Genomic DNA, 6,320 nt, shown 5'->3' with positions numbered 1-6,320 from the left:
TTTTCGTAACTATTTGGGAGGCTGCATAGATGACTCAGCAGTTAAGAGCACTTGCTGCTTCTGCAGAGGACCAGAGTCCGGCTCCCAAGGCCTACATCAGATGTCTTACAGTGGCCTGTAACTCCAGCTCTGGGAGATCTCATACCCTCTTCTGGCCTCCAAGGGCACTGCACTCACTTGCACAAACACACATACATATAATTAAAAATTAATCTTCAGAACAACTTTAGTGGTAAAAATTCCAACATAAACTTACAGTTGCAACCAGTAGTCCAAAAGTTAAGAAAAAGTCCCATTTACAGGACAACTAAAACACTAAAATAGGAAGAAACTAACAAAACTTGACTCTGACAATGATCATCACACATTGAAAAAAATAAAGACCCAAGTACAGGGAAAGGCATCCACATCGATGGATCGGAGGAGATGGCAATATTTACCAAACAACAGAGATGAAGGAAGAGAAAACATTTACAAATCCAAAATACTCTCCAGTCCGTCCAGCCACATAGTAGGCACCATCTCTGTCGCCCCCTGCTGGCTGTTTCGTGCAAATTCACAAACTGGATTTTTACAAGTTCAAAGGATCAGGGGCCGGGAGATGACCTAGTGGGTAAAGTGCTTGCTGTGCAAGTCTGAGGACCTGGATTCAGACCCTAGTACTCACAAAAACATCCAGGTGTGGCGGGGCACACCTGCTACCCCAGAGCTGGCGAGGCAGAGACAGGAGGATCCCAGAGGCTTGCTGGCCGTCCTCGCTGAAGCAGTGACCGCCGTGTTCCACAAGAGACCCAGTCTCAAAAATAAGGTGGGGCGAGAGAGGAGACCCCAGATCCTGACTTCTGGCTTCCACATGTGCACACAGGACAAGTGCAACACCCCCTCCAAAAAGGGAAAATTTCAACGGCTCCAGCACAGCAAGAGCAGCACTGAGGAAAGCACAGGTCTTTGCGGGAGCCGTAATCCCTGCCACTCAGTAGGGAGAGCAGAGGGCTGTGAACTGAAGGCCAGTCCCAGAAATCGAGAAGGCATGGTACTGGTACTAGGTTACTAGACGCACAAGTCAGTGAAGAGGAATCAAGAATCCCAAAATGGGGGGCTGGAGATGGCTCAGCCATTAAGAGCACTGGCTGCTCTTGCAGAGGACCTGGGGTTCGAATCATAGCACCCACATGGCGGCTAACAACCGTCCACAACTCCAGTCCCAGGGAATCCAGCAGCCTCTTCTGTCCTCGGTGGGCATTGCATGACACGGGTGCATTTACATACATGCAAGCAATACACTCATACACATAAAATAAAAATAAATTAATTAAAAAAAGAATTCCAAAGTGGGCCACTACCGAGACAGAGGTGCTAAAAGTGATGCGACACCTGGAAGGAGACAGAACCATTGGGCCTCTGTCACAGGCATGGTTCCTTGCACAGTTAGTTGCACAAGCAACATAACCTGGAAATAACATAACCTGGACTGGATGAAAACAGAACCCAAGTGCCTCAAAGGACGTCACCAAGTGAGGGTAGGAAAGCACAGTGTGGAGCGCCTGCGGTCCCAGCTACTCGGGAGACTGAGGCAGGAGACTTGCTGGAGTCCAGGAGTTGAAGCCCAGCCTAGACAGCATAGCAACAACACCATCTTTCAGATATTAAAAAGCAGCCAGGCTGGTGGCCCAGCTATAATCCTAGCACTCCAGAGGTGGGGCTGATACTAGAGGGTTGCTGTGAGTTTGAGGGTAGCCTGGGCTACATAGTAAGGCCCTGTCTCAAAAAATTTAAAAGGTGGTTGGAAGCCAAGGCATGTATGGTGGTGTATAACTTTAATCCCAACACTCAGGAGGCAGAGATAGGCAGATCTCTGTGAGATCCAAGCCAGCCTGGTCTACATAGTGCGTTCCAGGCCAGCTGGGGCTACAGGGAGACCCTATCTCAAAAAACCCGAACAAATCAAACCAAAACAAACAAAAAGGCAGTTGGAATACTGGAATACTTACCTGGCAGCAGAGCTACCGTGATCAGGAAGGTGGTTCCCCGTGGTGAGGGCCATCCATGGTATTCCAGATGTGCTGACCCCTGCAGTTTCCTTAAATGCTGGAAACTTGACTGCATAATTTGTGGTAGTGGAGGACTATGTTCACAGTCTCCCCTGAAAAGCATGGTGGCTGGAGGGAAACACTTTACCCACTGAGCCATCAACCCAGCTGTCTCAGAGATCCACCTGCCTCTGCTTCCCCAGTGCTGGGATTAAAGGCGTGCACCGCCATGCCCGGCGATTATTTATTCTTTTTAAAATTTTATTTTTATGTGTATGAGTGTATTTCCTGCATGTGTGTTAGTGCACCCGTGTCATGCAATGCCCATGGAGGTCAAAAGAAGGCATTGGATGATTGTTAGCCTTCACATAGGTGCTGGCATTCAAACCCGGGTCCTTTGCAAGAGCAGCCAATGCTCTGTACCACTGAGCTATCTCTCCAGGCCGTGATTTGCAAATATTTTCCCCCTTCTGTGGATTTCCTTTTCATTTTTTGATAGTGTCCCTTGGTGCACAAGTATTCTTAATTTTTATTGTATTTATTTTTTTTTTAATTTTTTGGTCTTTTTGAGACAGAGTCTCCCTGTAGCCCCAGTTGTCCTGGAACTCACTATGTAGACCAGGCTGGCCTTGAATTCACAAAGATCTGCCTGCCTCTGCCTCCCAAGTTCTGGGATTAAAGGCGTGTGCTACCACGTCCAGTTTATATTTTACATCTTTATGAGTTCCAATTTATTGATTTTTTTTCCCTGTGTTGCCTGTTTTTGGTGTCATAGCCACAAAACAATTGTGAAATCTAGTATCATAAAGTTTTTTTCTATTAAGAGTTTTAATTAATTAGATAGTTAAGGATTGAACCCAGGGCCTTCAGCGCGCTAGGCAAGCACCCTACCACTGAGCTACATTCCCAGCCCCTCTAAGAGTTTTATAGTGTTGGCTTTTACATTTAGGTCTTTGATTCCCTTTGAGTCATATTTGTATTTAGTGTAAGGTAAAGACCCCCCCTCTGTTAAGGTTCAGATAGCCCTGCCCCCTCACCAGCAGGGTCTCAAGGACTTCTCATGCTTCTGAGAAAAGGGAACCAAGCTAATAAGCACCTTGGTCTTTGAAGTCAAGAGAAGCAGACTTTTCTCCACTGTTGGCCAACACAGTAGGCTTCCCCTTTGATCTCTAAAGAGAACAGGTTTTAACAGTCCCACTCTCCCACTCCCCCCACCCAACTTTAAAAAAATACATCTTCCCGCCTTCTGCAGGAAGGCAGAAGCCCCCCCCTTAAAAGACCCCAGCTCAAGACCGGGGGGGCAGACATTTTCCCTGCCTGGAAGGGAATCTGTCCCGTGTGTTCCTTTGCTAATTAACTCTGCTTTCTCCTGATCAACCCTATTCGTCATATGGCAACTTTTTATCTATCACCCTCCACCTCGGATCTGTGGGTACCTGTCTACTGTTTCCAGCCCTGCTGGCTACAGAGGACGTTCCTGTTCCCATTGAACAGTCCAGTCCGTTGATGAGGCATTTTTGCAAAGACTCACAGGTGGCCAGGGAGTGTGTGAGGAGATGCTCAACCTCATTCATAGGAATGAAAACCACAGCAAAATGTTACTTCTCACACACCAGGAGGGTCTTGATCAGAGACAGAGAACAAGGAGAAACTGGACATTCAGGCACTGCTGGTCGGAATGCGCCATGCTGTCTGCAAAGTAGTTCAGTCCCTTGAGAGATGAAGTGTACAGGACTGGAGATGTGGCTTAGCAGGCAAAATGTTTGCGGTGCAAGCTGAGGACCTGCCTTCAATTCCCAACACCCCCTCTAAAAAGCTGGGTGTGGAGGCACACACTTGTAACCCTACTGCTCTCTAGGCAGAGACGGGGATCCCAGGGTCTCACTGGCCAGCCATCTAATCCAAACAGCAAGCTTCAGATTTAATGAGTGACCCTGTCTCAAAACATAAGGTGGAACCCATAGAGGGGGACACCTGATGTCACCCTCTGGCTTCCACATGTACACACACAGACACGCACGCACAAACACACACATGCGCACAGGCATGCACACACTAAACAAATGACCCTATTCAGACCAATCTACGTGACTGAGGACCCAGTACTGGAGCCGTGACTGAGGGACAGGGTAGGGTGTGAGGAGGAAATGGCCTCTTTAAGGAAGATAACCTAAGTGAGGGGGTGATCAGCTGCTGCCTTTCTGAAAACAGCCTCAAGGCAGAGGCAGAAAAGGAGAGAAAACAGGACTCCTTTTGCAGCCTGTGAGCTCTGGATCAAGCCTTGCCTGAAGGCAGGTGCTGCTGGACTCCTGAGTCATACAAATCCATTTCTGCTTTAGCCCATGTAGGTGACCTGTGAGACTGGGAGAGGCCTGACAGTCCTCTCTGGGTCCTTAGGGCATCCAAGAAGGATCCCTAGAAAATGGCAGGACAGAATTCTAAGGCGTCTTCTGTCCTGGGAATTGCACATATGGCCCCATCATACTTCACATCCTGTGGCAGGGGGACCCTGACCCAGCCCTGCCAGCAAAGGGGCTGAACTGTCGCTGTCCCCCAACCCCATTGACTCATCCTTCCACCTGACTCTATAGCAAGGCCCAATTGGGTAGTTGGCTTGCCCATATCCACTCCAAAGTCCCCAGCCAGGAGCCCAGGTGCTGTCCTCTGGACTGGTTCCATCCATTTATTACATCAGCCTTCACCCAAAGCAGCAATCCTGGGCTGAGGCTGGGGTGGCACTGTTTTTGAGAGAGCTCATCTACCCCACCTAGACGTCCTCTCCAGCTCCTTTACCCTCCTTGCTTTTCGGGGCATTGAGCTCTGCCTCCTGCCCATCCCGTCCAGGCCTCATAAAACTCCATCCGTTGGTGGCTGCATCGATTTTTAATCACGTTTTCCTCCACATAATGAGTCTCTCCGGGCCCTTGCAGTCGCTCTTAGCACCACAGATCCAGAGCTGCCTGTGTCGGGTGATTTGGACAGAATTATTAACAAGACTGTATTTACTCCTCTAGAGGGGCCTGTTGGGAGCCCTGTCCATGCAGCAAACTGGAGGATTTTGTGTGCCCGGCTGGGTGTTCCCTTGAATTAGGGCAGTTCAGCCTGGCTAGGGAACCGAGGCCTGGTCAGCTGGGGCAAATCTCTGCAGGCAGAGAGCTTCTGTACTCTGGGGCCTGTTCCTCCTGACTTCTGCCTCTGAACTGGTGTGATAAGAGCCTTCTGGTTGCTAGAAGCGACTTGTGAAACTGTGAACCTGGTCCAAGCTGTAGGCCACATCCTCTCTGGCAGGAGAGGCAGGCCTCAGTCTTCCCCATCTATAAGATGGGCACATCAGACTTCAGTCTCAAAGGGTCACTCCCTCTCACCTTTGAGGATTCTCTAGTCCTGTGGATGGTATTTAGTGGGCTACCCAGGCCGTTCTTGAGGATGGATCTCTGGAGCCACACTCCCCACACCCTGTTGACCATAGCTGGGCAAACACCTCACTCATGTGGGCCATCTAGACTGTTTCTCTCAGATTTGGGTTTTGCAACACCCCAGTCATCTGATGGATGGGTGAGTCCAGGGCATGTCAGCTGGCTGGGGGCAGAAGGCTGTAAGAGCTGTCTGTAAAGACTGGGTAGCCTCAGAGGGCCTGGGATTTTGCCCTGGCCCCACTAATATTCACTCCCCATTCTCCTGAAAAAAAGCACACGGGGGCTGGGGATATAGCTCAGGTGATAGAGTGCTTTCCTGGCAAGCATGAAGTCTGGGGTTCAAGCCCAGACATTTCACAAACCCAGCATGGTGGCACATGCCTATAATCCCAGCACTTGGGAGGTAAAGGCAGGATGACATTGTGAGTTCAAGGTAATTCTCAGCTACATAGAGAGTTTGAGGCCAGCCTCAAACTTTGAGACTTTGTCACACACACAGACACACACATGTGCACAAGCCTGGAGACCTGAGTTTGATTTCCAGAACCCACATAAAGGCGGATGAGGAAACAAATCTACAGTGTTGTCCTCTGACCTCTACATGCACACTGTGGCACATGTGCCCCCCCCATCATGCACACACTAAAACTCTAAAGATTAAAAAACATTACTGTGCTCCCACTGGGAGCGGTGTTGGTGCTCCCCTCCCCCAGTCACGGTCCTGGGACCCAGCATGGTCCATCAGATAGTCTTACCTAGGACCACACTTCACATAACAGTGGCAGAAGAGAGGCAGCCACTCCAGCAGCCACGCACCACACAGACTGCCTGTGGACACTGCTGCCTTGTTCCCGGGGCTCATGAGCCCTGCTCG

General features: G+C 49.7%; 1 non-coding gene across 1 annotated transcript; it reads left to right on the top strand.

The window, feature by feature from the left end:
- Positions 1-1,983: 1,983 nt before the first annotated feature.
- Positions 1,984-2,144, top strand: LOC115069027. The gene has a single exon (XR_003848375.1). It is a non-coding gene; the product is annotated as a U1 spliceosomal RNA (small nuclear RNA).
- Positions 2,145-6,320: the final 4,176 nt, after the last annotated feature.

This window comes from Nannospalax galili, unplaced genomic scaffold (genome assembly GCF_000622305.1).
Source record: "Nannospalax galili isolate Female #2095 unplaced genomic scaffold, S.galili_v1.0 scaffold290, whole genome shotgun sequence".
Classification (NCBI taxonomy): domain Eukaryota; kingdom Metazoa; phylum Chordata; class Mammalia; order Rodentia; family Spalacidae; genus Nannospalax; species Nannospalax galili.
The sequence above is the reverse complement of the archived record's forward strand: the minus strand, read 5'-3'. Positions and strand labels throughout refer to the sequence as shown.